Raw genomic sequence first — 13577 nt, 5'->3', positions numbered from 1 at the left:
AGCCAGACAAGACAAAAAGTTACTGAGACCTTATTTCAAGCAACAATTTTGGTGAAGGGATGGACATGTTAATAGGATTGGAATACTTCATACACACATATATGAAAGTAGGATAATGAAACCTGTTAAAGTTTTTTTTTCAAAAAAAGAGGATGGAGGATAATGAAGAGTAAAGGAGGAATAAATTTGGTCAAAGTACTTTATATATGAGTATGGGAATATCACAATGAAACATTTTTGTACAGTTAATGCATATTAGGATTTTGATAGTTTAATTGTGAAATAGTACTAAGGTTCACAAGATTATCTTCTAGATTTCAGCTTTTAAAACTTATGGCATGAATATAATAGGAAATAAATTTTATTTTGTTTTCACTTCTATATTTTTGACAATTTTATTATTTGTAACATATAATGATTTCACATTCAAAAATATAGTATATACAAGAAGCAGGCTTCACACAGTTCAATTTTCAGATAAATACAAATTAAATTAAAATTCAAAATATACCAAGACGTTGAAAATGGTAAATTGTACTCTATGTAGTAGACTTAATTCTTTCACAATTTTAATTGATTCTTTGTAGTATGCTCCATTCTTTACAGAGAATTAAGAATTTTACTTTCTTTGACTTTTAAAACAACTTTATTTATAATCTAATGTTTCATGAGAACTATAAATCTGTAAATCCATCCAGATAAACATTTTATTAATTGGACTCACCAGAATAAGCCCATATAAGTAATTTGAGAATAAACTATCAAATACACTTTGAAGAAATAGTATTTGCTTTACAAACAAATGTGTCTTTAGCTGAAACCTGCCTTAACTAACCAGCATAGGTTGCCCTGTCCATTCTCCAAGAAACAAGGAGAAAGCCTGTGCTGTTTTTAAGCGTTCACTGTGTTGTTGTGGCATGTCCTTAGTTAGAGATGATTCATTGAAAAGAAAAAGGCCATCTTTCACACCGAAAAGGAGACTTGTTAAAACAGAGCATCGTTAATACCTTTTGGATGAAACAGCAGGCTCCCTGGATAATAATTCTGCTTTGGTTTTTTATGATATATTTTTATACCTATGAGTCATACTTAGAAGTCCCAGCATTGGGGCATTGTACAACCAAAATATAAAACAAAAATCTTTTTTTGTTGTTGTTGTTCACTATTTTTTTATTTTTTTAAATTAAATTTTATTGACAAGGTGATGTACAGAGGAGGTAGTTACATAATAAGATAGTGAGTACATTTCTTGTCTTATTTGTTACACCCTCCCTCATTTTTCTTTCCCTTCCCTAGTTCAGATAAGCATACATACAATAAATACCCAGTGTACCAAAATCATATACAGTGACCACAGGAGGTATGCCAAAGGAAATTCACCTGTAGTTTAAGCCCCACAACCAACCCTGGTTTCAATTCACCTGAGTTCAAGCCCTACAACCAACCCACCAAAAAATGTGCTATGGCTCAAGTGGTAGAGTGCTAGCTTTGAGCAAAAAGAAGCTCAGGAACAGTGCCCAGGCTCAGAGTTCAAGCCTCACAGCCGGAAAAAAAAAAAAAGCAGAAAGAAAAGAAAAAACAGTTTCATTCTGTTGCAAGATGGACATGCACATCCATGCAGGAACTGCCTGGCTATGCTCATTTCTCATCAGCAGAGTAGGAGTAGAAGGAAGAATTTACATGTGAGGATTTGCATGTAATTTCCTCACTGAAATGATCTACATAGGTGAAGTTGGCTGGAAATTTCCAGACTAAAGGATGGATAAAGGGAAGTCAGAGAACAATATTGTCAAGGATAGTATTAAAAATAAATACATTGGTATTTTCTGTTGCTATTGTTTTATTTTGTTTTTTAAACTAGAACATGGCATCAATTAATAAGCAAATCCACTTGTGATGACTATTTTAAGGGATCATGTTAACAAGTTAGAGATCAACAAACTGCAAAAGCAAAATGGAGAGATATGAAGCAGTCCTTAAGAAGTACATAGTCTCTAGTATTTGATTAAGACTTGCATTAAATTAATGAAAGGAAACAAACCAAACAAGCAAACAACAAACTTCCAGAAGATGAGAGCAGAAGCCATCAAGGTCCTTGGACAAAGGAGATTTTCTCAGAGAGCACAAGCAAGGACAACACTGAGGCCAGATTTTACTGCCAGATCAGATTGATGGAATTTCACCTGGTCACGTGGTGGCTGCTCTAATTATCCCCTCTAGTGTGCTCCTTGTCCTGCTCTACTCTGAATCCTGGTTCCTGTTGCAGTTATTCTGTTCCTGCTTTGCTGCTGTTCATTTTCAGGGCAGCATAGGAGGGAGGTAGCATATTCATTTGATGAAATGGCCTGTAGTTTATCCTGTGATCCCAAACATGAACTGGGTAAAATAATAGACTCAGATTTTGGATTATCTCCCTTGGAAAGTGAACAAGTATGTTCTATTTATAGCCAGAAGTTTACTCTGAAATAGCTGTGTGGCTAGGGCCAAGTACTGTATCAGAGATTGCTTGTGCACTGTTGACTGAATTCCACTCTCTCCTTCTGTAGTGATGAAGATTAAGTTAAGCATATGGTTGGTTACTTTGGCAGAAATTATATTCATGATAGTGTAATGAGTTTCAATTCAAGCAAATGCTTTATGAGAAAAATTACATTGCTGGACACAATTTCTGCTTCATTTGTTTAACTATATGCAAAGCAAAGTTTTTGAGGTTAAAAAGATGTGCAATGTGAGAGAAAGAGGAGGGCAGGGTTCATGGGATGCCAGAGAGGTAGACTAGCTATATGCCAGAAAGGTAGAACAGTTAGTTCATGGTATAAACCAATACATCTGAGTAATAATATGGTTTAATTTGTATTTATAGAAAGAAACATGACCATGTGGGAACAGGAAGAACATTCTAGATACTATGGAAATAGCTCATTGGCAGTGAGGGAGGAGCATCAGTTCTGGATATATTTTAAATCATCAATCCTATAGAACTTGGTATAGTATATAAGGAAACAGAGTTAATCCAAGTGATTATATGGTTTGGGGTGAAAACAAAAACTAAACAGATGGGGAGAATAGAAAAGGAACAGATTTGACATTAGTCTGAAACCAATACACACACACACACAGACACACACACACACACACACACACAACTTTGACTGTCTCTTAAATGTCTCTATTGAGATGTAAAGTAGGTGGCTGAATTTAAATGTCATTAGCTTCTAAAGATGGTGTATAAATCTGAGATATCAAATGAGACCACTAAATATGTCTCTGTGTAAATAATGAGTAGAGTAATCGAGATGATACATAAAGCTCAGAGCCCAAGTAGAGAGAAAATCTACTAGTGGTGCACAGAAGAAGAAGGAGTGTGGAAGGAAAGTGTGTTGGAGAAGTAAGTGAGGCGACAGGAAGGATTAGAATCAATTCCACAGAACATCTGAATTGTTGCTTGTCTTACTGCTTTTCAATTATTATATGGAGAGAAAAAGATAAAGGATCACTCACCAAGATAAGATCATACCAGCAATACTTTTAGTAGTAGTGGTTTTAGAAAAGAAAAAAAAATACTATTTTGAATCTCAAACTGGCTTTAATGAAAGTTAGATCTTGTTCAAGAAAGAGCCCTTCATGCTGCTGAGAGTCCTGAAGAGTTGATTAGATAGCTATTTATATCGGTGGGCTGCAGATTAAGAGAATAGAACAGGAAATGAAAAAGAAGAAAAAAGATGCAAGTTTAGTTGCAGTAGACAGAAGAGGCTGACAAGCTCTCGTCCTTTCAAAAATTAAAAAAAAAGAGAAATATTCTAAAAATAGTAAATGCTGAAATCTATTGAAGGCAACAAAATGAGGGAAATATTAAGGAAAAGTGGTTGACATTTCGGCATTCTCACCGGAAGCTATCTTCTTTTTCAATTTGAGCTTAGGTTAAACAGTATTTCCATAGGTCTCGCTAATAAGATAGGTGTGGCAGTTCATGCCTGTGATACCATCTATTTTGGTAGCAGAGATGGACAGTGTTGCAGTCAGAGCCAGACTAGGGCAGAAGTCCATGAGACCCTCATTTCAGTAAAAGCTGGATGTACTGATACAATCCTGTCAGCCCAGTTTATGAGAAGGGTAAATAGGAGGATTGAGGTTCAACCTGGGCGGGAGACAATCTTTAAAAATTAAAACAAAAAGGCCTAGAATTGTGGCTCAAGTGATAATGGTGCCTCTCTAGCAAGCACCGAGCCCTAAGCTCAAATTCCAGCATTACAACAAATTCAAAACAAGCAAACAAAACCAACCCACAAACAACACTAATAATATAGTAGAAGGAAGATAGAGTTAAGGAACTCTAAACATCTCCCATGTCTGGCTCTTTGGGAGCTGAGTGCATGGGTGATGGAAGTCAGAGGTCGTCCAAAGAGAAAGAAAAGTCAGGCAAAACTTGACAATTGTCTAAAGTGAATCAATCCTTAAAACAAACCTAGGACTACCACACAAGGACTACAACACAATATGTTTCAGCATTACTCTTATTAAATTTATTGCTTGATCACTAAAATACAAAAACTTGTAGAAAAAATCAGGTTAAAATATTAAAGTACTAATACTAAAGTTAAATGGAGACTTTCAGCCACAGGGGTACAATACACACAAGGGTTATAATTTCCTCAGATCAAATCAATGATAAACAAACAGCAAGAAAAATAAACAGCAGAAAATAAAAGGGAATTCATAATCAAGAGATGCTATTATATATTCTCTACTTTTTTAATTTTCTACAAATAAATTATGAAAATTGAAAAAGAGGAAAGTATGAATGATGTTGAGGGTGAAAAGTAGCTTCAATGGAACTTGTCTCTGGCTTGGTTATATTTAGTATATAAACTTGTCTCTGGCTCTGTTATATTTAGTAGATAGACATTTTAAGTCAGGCTGGTGCCCATAATCCTAGCTACTCAGGAGGCTGAGATACGAGGATTGTGGTTCAAAGCTATCTCAAGCAGAAAAGTCCCTGTGAGGTCTAACCTCTAATTAACCACTCAAAAACTGGAAGAGGTGCTGTGGCTCAAAGTGGTGAAACACTAGATTTGAGCAAAGGACTTAGGGACAGTGCCCAAGCCAGTACAATCCCTATGACTGACAAAAAAAAAAAAAAAAAAAAAAAAAAAGGAAAAAGAAATGAAGTCAAATATTACAAATAAATCTGTAAAAGTATAGGAATCAGAATACATATGTTTAAGTAAGAAAAACAGTTGTGACAATTATTCAAAAATGGGAAGTATTGCTAAACAGTCTATCAGAAAGAAGTAAAATTTTTAAGGTTGAAATAGGCAAAATGGTATGGCAACATGTGTGTGTGTGTGTGTGTGTGTGTGTGTGTGTCCTGGAGCTTGAATATTCAGGGCCTGGGAACTGTCCCTGAGCTTTTGTGCTCAAGGATAAGTCTCTACCACTTAGCCATAATTACACCTCTGGCTTTTTGGTACTTAATTAGAAATGAGGTTCTTTCCTGCCTAGGCTGGCTTTGAACTGTGATATTCAGATCTCAGCTGCTTGTGTAGCTAGGATTATAGGCATGAGCCACCAGTGCCTCACAAGGCCACTTTTATTTGTAACAGGCAGAAAAGAAAAGCTTGCTATTAAACAACCAAATTAAGCAAAATATGGATTGAATATTATTTGATTGAATATTATTCACCATGAAAAGGAATAAACTTCTAAATACATGACAACAGGATGGATCTCAAAAATGCTTTGTCAAGCAATAGAAGCTAGAAATAAATATACTCTATAATCTCATTAATTTGAAACATCCAGGAAAGGAATATCTAATAGAAATGGAAAGGTCAGTGATTATCAGGGACAATTCCAGGATTGGAGTGGTAAAAGATCTGAAATGACCATAACAGAAATTTAAGAGTTGATGTTTTGGAACTAGATTGAGGTAATGGTTGCAAGCCAGATAAATTTATAAGAGAACACTGAATTCTAAATTTATAATAGGCAATATTTTTGTATATTGTTTATGCATTGATAAGTCTGTTTAAAAACAGATGAATGTGACCAGATGCTAGTGGCTCACACCTGTAGTCCTAGCTTCTCAGCAGGCTGAAATCTGAGGATCATGGTTCAAAGCCAGCCTGGGTAGGAAAGTCTATGAGACTCATCTCCAGTTAACCACAGAAAGCCAAAAGTGAAGCTGTAGCTCGAATGCTGCAGTACAAATGCTCAGGGATTGTGCCCAGGCCAAGAGTTCAAAGCAGTGCTAGGGCTTCCACCAATTAAAAAAGATGAATGTACATATGTACATGATAGGAAAGGATTGTGAGATGAGAGGCAGAGGAAAGCATGGCAAAGGGGGTATGCAACCCCACATTCCATGAGATTTTCTTCCGCACAGGCTAATGAAGGTAATTTAAGTGTGTGACATTTCTGGGTAGAGTAAGAATTTGGCCACTTTATCGGGAGGTCAGGGAGTTAAAAATAACTTGGCCAGAGGTTTGAAAGTGTCACTCAGTGGTAGAACATTAGTCTATATATGAATTTGTGAGGCCCTGGGTCCTATCCCCAGCATGGTTAAAAAACAACAACAACTAAACTTAACTAAATGAACTAACTAAAAAGAGACAAAACCTTGGCCAGAATCAGGAGTTTGAAAATGTGGGAATTTAAATTTAAATTAAATTGTTGGGCTGGAAAGCTGAGTGATGGGTTCACATACCAAACGGATGGCAATACATGAAGCATGCAGGCAAGTTCGTTGCTTCTATCAGGAAGCAAGAAGGGCTTGAGTGTCTATGATTTCTTGAGCTCCTTAGAGGGGAAGGGAGGAACTGGCTTTAGTAAATCAGGGTGCTGATTCTACCCAGACTAGGACATTAACCACAATATCTTGGCCACCAAAAGAAAAGACATAGGGTATGGTTGCCGCATGTGTAGACCAAGAATGACATGGAAACTGAAGACAGTGTTGTTAGTCTTGGAATGTTAGGTTAAAAGAAGGCTGATGATGCCTCAGATACACGAGGCCCTAGGTTCGATCCCCCAGCACCACATATACAGAAAACGGCCAGAAGCGGCGCTGTGGCTCAAGTGGCAGAGTGCTAGCCTTGAGCGGAAGAAGCCAGGGACAGTGCTCAGGCTCTGAGTCCAAGGCCCAGGACTGGCCAAAAAAAAAAAAGAAGGCTGATGAAAGGCAGGATTAGGAGTTAGGAGACTTATGCATCTTTTACCAACCAGCTGCCTGGGTTCATTTGTTCTAACTGGATGGAAATCTGAGGTAGGCAAAGAGTGGCTTCCATAGTTTTGGTGGTTTTAGGTGTTTGAGTTCTAAGAACTGGTAGGCTAGACTAACAAGACCAGGAGTTTAATGGCTGTGTTAATAACTATAGACTTAGGCCTTAAAGCTCTAGGAGGTCAGAGATTTATAGTACTGTGTACTCAGCGCAGAGGCTTAATGCTCTGGGCCTTGATTGCCATGGATCTTAGAAGCAGCTAGTATTGGTGGCAGCAGGAATGAGCAGTGTAGCCCCCTAATCCTGGGGTGTTGGATTGCCTGTTTCCTAATGATGGTTAGCATTGGACCTCATGGACTTCAGGTATTGGAACTCATAGATCTTAGGCCATGGAAACTTTCTGAAACTCTTCCAGAGGCCCTGGTCCAGAATCTCTCTTCTTTGGTGCTTCAGCTTCTCCCCATTTCTCTTTATTTCCCTGGTCCTTTGTCATCTCTGCTGCTTCTGCTTCCCATTGTTTCTGGCCCTAGTCACTCTTTGGAACTCTTCAGCCATTTTATTGTTGTTCCTGCTGCTCTCACCACTGTCATTGATTTTCCTTGCTTCCACTGAAAGGTTACAGCTGTTAACACCTCTGGGGCCACCCTTTTCTTTTTTGCTGCTCTTGTTGCCAGTGCACTTATGCAATTCAAGGTAGAGATCATAAGTGAACAAGAAAAGACAACTTCAGGGAAGTCTTTTATTAAGCTTAATGTTACAACTTTGGGGGGGAAACACAGGAGAGCATCTCCTGGCTGCCTAAGAAAGTAAGCTCAACATCCTGGCTATACAGCCAAAAAGAGGCTGTGGCATGGAAATGCAGCCTTGTAATTGGCACCAATTGTATTATAGCTTCTACTTCCACCAATCACAAAGTATACAAAGACTTTAGGCAGTTTCAACCCCTGACCTGGCTGGCTTTCCGCTGTGCTATAGATTTGTAACTTTGGGAGAACTCCAGGGTAAGAATTAGGCATGATCTGATACAATTGAATTCTTAACATGTAATAAACTGTCTCAAAAATTACTATAATAGAAAAGATTATAAAAGCCATCTACCTTAATTTACCACTTGAAGAGAAGAAAGCAGAGACAAAAAATGTTCAAATAAAGGTTAAAGTCATACTTTTAGTAAAAAACTTGTTTTCTAACTGAGCTACTGTTTTTGGGGTGTTATTTTAATTTTTACTTATTACATATTTTTGGAGGTACTAGGGTTTGAACTAAGGGCCTTGTGCTTGCTAGGCACGCATTCTACTACTTGAGTTGTGTCCAGAGTCCTTCTGTGCCTTAGTTATTTTTTATTTTTCCCAGGGCTGGCATTGGACCATGATCCTTCTCTCATTATCTCCTAAGTAGTCTGGTGTTATAGGTAAGTGTGCATCACGACTTTTGGTTTATTTTGAGATAGAGTCTCACTAGTGAGAGTTCAGGCTGACCTCAATTTTCTGTGTTGCCACTTTAACAAAATATTTACCAAGGTAATCAGGCTCCACAGGTATAAACTGGATAAAATCAGTGAGGAACTTCTGATCACAGGAATGAAGTTTGGTTTACATCTTTAAAATGAAATGGTACTTAAGGATAATGTGTTTTTTAAGGTTGATGTGCTGAAAGTCAAGTCTTATAATCTGAAATAGTTTAAAAATGTCTAAAAACTTTGTTTTTTCTCCTGGGAGCCTGACAGGTAGAAAGAACATGATTCTCACCCTTCCAACATTAATGCATGTAGACACAAGTACAGATTTTTCACTCTTCTTGAATGTATCAGTTACTTAAGGTCAGGCAACAAGTGACCTGAAATGTTAAGAAGAGAAAAATGCTTGCTTTTGGGAGTGGGGAGAGATTTGATCATATTTTCATCCGGCACAGATGCAGAATGAGAGTAGTGAGGAAGTCAGCTAAGGAAATGGAAGAAGCCAAGAAGAAGCTTATGGGGGAATATATCCTCTGTGGGCCTCTGTGGGGAACTAATAGCTGTGTGTAGTGAACTGGAGAGTATCCTAGCCTTGGGGAAATATGTGTAGGGTCCATGATGGCAGTTGGTGGGTGAGGAAGCAGCAGGGAGGACACAGCTTCGAGATCCAGGGACACAGATACTGCATAGGGGGCCGGCTTAACCAAAAATGAGAGACTTTTTGTCCTGCCTATCTCTCACCAGCCTAGCAAGCAATAAGTGACTTCCAACAGTAGAATAATGTTGAGAGATTTCTAAATGTGGACAGAGAAGAGGAGAAGGGAATGGAGAGGGAGAGTATAAGGGGAGAGAGAGTAGGAAAGGAGAGAGAAAGAGACAGAAAGAAAGAGAACACCTATCTGAGGCACAGTAGATTAGGAAGAACTTAGGCTGAAAGTAAAGTAGATATTGAGAAAAGTCCTTTGGTAAGTCAGAAGCAAGGTATTTTGCATAGCTTGAATAACAAGCATGTGCCTCATTTATTTGCCTTTTAGATGAGATGGGGTTATGCTAACATTTTGCCTATGCTAGCCACGAATGCTAATCGTTGTGATCACCTCCTGAGTAACTCTATAGGTGTGTGCCAACATGGGCAACCTTGCAAAAGGTTATGGTTGTTGTTATGACTACCATAAAGAAGTAAGTGCCATCCTAATTATTAATCAGTAATTGGCAATTGTGTGCTTTAGAATTGACATTATAGAGAATTTGCCTTGGGTGTTGTCTTTTGCCCTAGAGAGTTGGCATGACTAATTGAGACTCTAGCAATCCATTTGTGGGCAATTACCACCAGGGGTGACCTCTCTTTTAGAACAGTCTTGAGAAGATTGCTGGTGATTTGAAGTAATTTGGAAAGGGTTTACAATGTAAAAAGGGAACTTCAAAGAAAACAGAGTGAGGAATCCCCTGGAAACTGTCAGTAGCAAAGTCAGGAAGACCTATTAATGAGAGGCTCCTATAAAAACACTAGGAAGAGGACAGAGCACCGGGGCAGAGAGAGCAAGTGCAGTAGACAGGGTGTGGCCTGTGAGCTGTGCTGGAGTGTAATCACCATAAAAGGAGGGAGGATCCTGGGAAGGGCAGGCTGTGGAGGGTGGAGATTTGGGAAGGGCTGGATTTGCAAGGGACAGATGGGAAATTGCTGGGTCTGGATTGGTGGGGCTCGTCCAATAAATCATTTACAACTGCTGGAACAGGGTTGAATGTCTTCCTTTATGTTGTTGCTCATTCTAAGGGCCGCTTCCTTTCCATGGTGCTCCATTACTCACCAGCTGGACAGCTTCTTGTGGCTGGCTGGAGGAGTGCATGGAACTCAGCCACTGACGTTCACTTGAGCAAGCACAAGCAGGATTGCGCATCTCTGAAGCACAGAAGGATGGTATCGGGAACAGGCCGATGGTATCGGCCAGACAGAATATTAGGGTGGGACAGAAATATGACTTGAATTGCAAAAAATAGGGTGTTCATGAAATCATGAGCCTGGAGCATACCTAAGAATGGATTTAAGTTTTCAGATAAAAGTCTACTTGTGCTCAATAAATTGAGTTAACCAATAGGTCATTGTGTGATCAGTAAGAAAAAGAGAGGAAGAGTAGCATTGAAGTAAATAGCGTGGCTGACCTTGGTGTAAGCAAGAATGGGGTTCAAATTCCAACTCAGCTCCGTCTCCTAGCCTTGGGCTTTAGGAAGTTACTTCATGTCTGCAGGTCTTAGCTGTCTAATGGGGATTAGACAAAATAAGTAACATAATCAGGACACAGTATAGAATAAAGCACTTGGGCTTTTTTTCTCATATAGTCACCTCTTCCCCTAACTCTATTGAGCTACCTCATCCTACACGAGGCTCTTCTTTACAGAGTTGGAGAAGGAGGCTACAGTGGTTTCATTTCTGTGGAAGTCACAGATAGCTAATATTGTATTTGAAGTCTTTTGACTTAGATACCTGCTTTCCTTTCCATACACAACACAGAAACTCACAAAGTAAATTCAGGACTGCCATTTAACATGTGTTCAGTGTACTGCTTCATTTCACAATGCCATGGGAAAATCACCATGTACACTACCTCTATGAAATGATGTGATCTTGAAAATATTGCTGATAATGGACACATACTGTTGGTACTCATTAATGGGGCACAACAGGATAACACAATGAATGGATATAATATGTAAAGTTTACCCAGGGGAAATTGGCATGAAGTATAAATTAGGTTGGGTTGGGGATGGTCATTTTTTCTTTAGAAATATGTTCTAGATGCTCTCAGTGAAATCCTGTAGTACTGAGCTTCCAGATTATTCCCCATTTCCCTTGTAACTCTTGCCTCAGAAAATAGGTGCATGGTGGCTAGAGCCAAAGATGAGCTACAGTGGGAGGAATCAGGGATGGTTGGGCTGATGAAGGTGATGAATCCTCTTCTACTCTAGTCCACAACTGTTTTGAAAGCAGATAATTAATTTCTACATATGAACTGACTGTGGTGACCATAATGTAGGTAAATTACAGAGATCCAGCATACACAGGGAAACCTCTATTCATGAAAAGTATTAGATAGTCTCAGTTCTTCATATTAGTATGAAAATCAACAGTTTCTAATATCTTCTTTCCCAATTATATTGCCAAACTGGCTAGAATTCATTGCTCTTAGAAGAAAGCTCCATTTTGAAGCATTTTTAGCAAAACTTCCCAAAAGAAGATTCTTCCTTAGCTTTTCTTTAAAAAGAATTACATACATTAGGCCACGGGTACATTTCTTGTACTATTTGTTACCTCCTCCCTCATTCCCTCCTCTCTCCTCTTCCTTTCCCTCTCCTCCCAAGAGTTGTTCAGTTGGTTTTCACCAAATGTGTTTTTTTTTTCACTTAACTTTTTAATTTTATTTATTTATTTTTCCCTTTCCTTTTTTTTTCTTATTTATTGTCAAAGTGATGTACAGAGAGGTTACAGTTTCATACGTTAGGCATTGGATACATTTCTTGTACTGTTTGTTACCTCCTCCCTCATTCCCCCCTCTCCCCTTCCCATTTTCCTCTCTCCCCATGAGTTGTTCAGTTAGTTTACACCAAACGTTTTTGCAAGTATTGCTTTTGGAGTCATTTGTCTTTTTATCCATTGTCTCTCAATTTTGGTATTCCCTTTCACTTTCCTAGTTCTAATACCAGTATATACAGTATCCAGGGTACTCAGATGAGACACAGTGATAACACGGGGAAAACCACAGGAAGGGATACAAGAGGATCATCATGAAAAGAAGCTATAGTTTTGCATGGCATGTTGAAAGTAACTACAACAGTGATATAACACTTGTTTCCATAGCTTTTTATCTTCACCTTTTAGTCTCTACTTCAAGCAACTTCTCTCAGTTTCCCATATGTGCTATTGTGGACCTTCCTAAATACTGTTTCCTCTTTTGGAAACACATCCTTTGACCACTTGAAAGTCCTCTTTATTTTTTTAAATTACTTATTTATTGTCAAAGAGATGTACAGAGAGGTTACAGTTACATACATAAGACCATGGTTACATTTCTTGTACTGTTTGTTACCTCCTCCCTCATTCCCCCCTCTCCCCTCTCCCTTTCCCTCTCCTCCCAAGAGTTGTTCAGTTGGTTTACACCAAATGTTTTTATTCTCAATTTATTTTTAAATTTTATTTTTTTTCCTTTCCTTTTTTTTCTTATTTTTTGTCAAAGTGATGTGCAGAGAGGTTACAGTTTCATACGTTAGGCATTGGATACATTTCTTGTACTGTTTGTTACCTCCTCCCTCATTCCCGCCTCTCCCCTTCCCATTTTCCTCTCCCCCCATGAGTTGTTCAGTTGGTTTACACCAAACAGTTTTGCAGTCGTTTGTCTTTTTATCCTGTGTCTCTTGATTTTGTTATTCCCTTCCCTTTCACTTTCCTAGTTCTAATACCAGTATATACAGTATCCAGGGTACTCAGATGAGATACAGTGATAGCGCGGGTACCACAGGAAGGGGATACAATAGGATCATCAACAAAGAAGCTACGGTTTCACATGGCATATTGAAAGTAATTATAACAGTGATATAACATTTGTTTCCATAACATGGAGTTCATTTCACTTAGCATCATCTTATGCATTCATAAGGGCATAGCTTTTGGGCTCTTGTGATGCTCTGCTGTGACTAGCTTAAACCTGTGCTAATTATTCCCTATTAGGGAAACCATAGAATCCATGTTTCTTTGGGTCTGGCTCATTTAACTTAGTATAATTTTTTCCAAGTTCTTCTGTTGCTTTACAAATGGGGCAATGTCATTCTTTCTGATAGAGGCATAAAATTATATTGTGTATACGTACCAAATTTTAAAATTAGGATCAAAACAGGGATGTCCGCTCTCT

This window comes from Perognathus longimembris, chromosome 15 (genome assembly GCF_023159225.1).
Source record: "Perognathus longimembris pacificus isolate PPM17 chromosome 15, ASM2315922v1, whole genome shotgun sequence".
Classification (NCBI taxonomy): Eukaryota; Metazoa; Chordata; class Mammalia; order Rodentia; family Heteromyidae; genus Perognathus; species Perognathus longimembris.
This window is presented reverse-complemented; position numbering follows the sequence as displayed.